The 1,624-nt window shown below is 49.9% G+C and overlaps 1 protein-coding gene across 1 annotated transcript in view; it reads right to left on the bottom strand.

Moving 5' to 3' along the window:
* LOC142467270 (importin-8-like) overlaps positions 1-738 on the bottom strand; it is a 17,154-nt gene extending 16,416 nt beyond the window's left edge. Inside the window, exons 1-2 of the mRNA XM_075572748.1 lie at positions 504-738; positions 29-124 (exon numbers count right to left, since the gene is read on the bottom strand). The gene's annotated coding sequence lies outside the window, so the exon portion shown is untranslated. The remainder of the gene's footprint in view (positions 1-28; positions 125-503) is intronic.
* Positions 739-1,624: the final 886 nt, after the last annotated feature.

Here is a 1,624-nt window from a genome sequence, read left to right on the forward strand (position 1 = left end):
GCCTTAGCAGCACCCAGTTCCAAATTACCTGATCAATTCCTCGGCCTTTGCAGTGCAAGACAATGACCTCCAGGAGCTTTGCTGCGTGGCACTCGGCATCTTCCCCGGCTTCCCCTGTCAGTACCTGACACAAAAGGGGTGGAAAAGAAGCACCACTAGGCTACACCTCTTCCTCACCCCCTTCAACCTCCCACTGCTGCCCTAAGCCCCTTCTTGCCTTACAACCAAAATGACAGTTCACCAGAGCCCCACCCCCTCACAAACACACACAGTCTCTGCCCTTACACCGCAATTGCAGGACCCTTCAGGATCCAAGTATTGAGCCCTCCAAAAACAATGTCTAAGCAGACTGCTTGCAAAGCTTAACTGAATGGTGGAAAACATTACTTGTAACATTCTCTGTTGCTCAGCCCCCACATGCAATCACAGGCTCCTAATTCCCACCGTGCTCCCACCCAGTGTGTTCTCCTTTCCATTTGTCCAACTGACACACAGCTGCTCACCTTCTTACACATGGTGTAAATAATCTCCAGGTGTTTGGGGCTTGACAGCAGAGTCTCTGTATCTACTGTGATGTAATTGTGAAGAAGAGGCATCATATCTGAAGTGAAAAAAAAAAAGGAGGGTCAATGACACAGGCAGGACCACCACCTGCATCCTGGGCATCCCCACCCTGGGAATCTCTACCCTTGAGCTTATGCCTGCATCTAGGCATGTGCCACCCCGAGCACCCACTGCACCTGATCTACTCTTTGGACACACCCTCATAATGATCTATTCCAGTCACACTCATCCAGGCAGAACGCCAGCCACCCTGACCCTCACCTTGTCCAAGGCTCAGTCACCTCCCCCACAGTGTTACGGTATCCGGCACCCCCTCTCCCCAAGCCTTTTGCCTTTCACACTGGTGATGCGCTGATTGTCCTGGTTTACTCTGTGTGTTGCCTTGTAAATATGTCACACACAGCTGGCAAGTTGAGTTTTTCAAAGCATCTCTCACAAGTGGACAATTTAAAGGTACAATTCCCCCTCCCCCCAGCCCCAATCAAAAAGGTAACCATCACGAAATGAATCTCATTGTGATGCTTATAAAAGATGACAAACCTTATTTCTTAATTTTTCACAACTGTTTTTGATTTGATTTTTAATAGGCCCAAAGCCTACAGTAGTGTACACGCAGCAACCTCTGCCATTTATTCTAAGGCCGCCTCAATAGTAGGTGCGCGCTCGCGACCGAGCGCATTGTCTGTACTTTAAGAGATCCGTGGCCTGCAATGTTGCACTATGGTGGCGTGCCCGTGATGTCACGTGAGCAGTTCGCCCTCATTGGCTGAACCGCACACATAACCTGGCTGTCGCGCTGCAAATTCAAACAAGTTTGTCTCGCCATGCATTGGCCGCCTCGGCGCAAACGATCTATGGACACGCGCATTGGCCTCCAGTTGTTTGTATTTGGCGCTCGCGCCATCGGATCCACTATGGACGCGGCCTAACTTGCTCCATCCCGCCATAAAGCACAGACCTGTTTTAAATGCCAATGTCTGAGGCTTCTCAACAAAACTATTATCCCGAGCCTCTCAGATAAGGGTCTTCGAAAAAACGTTGTTTTACAAAGGGGGGAAGG

Source organism: Ascaphus truei, chromosome 16, assembly GCF_040206685.1.
Source record: "Ascaphus truei isolate aAscTru1 chromosome 16, aAscTru1.hap1, whole genome shotgun sequence".
NCBI classification, from domain to species: Eukaryota; Metazoa; Chordata; class Amphibia; order Anura; family Ascaphidae; genus Ascaphus; species Ascaphus truei.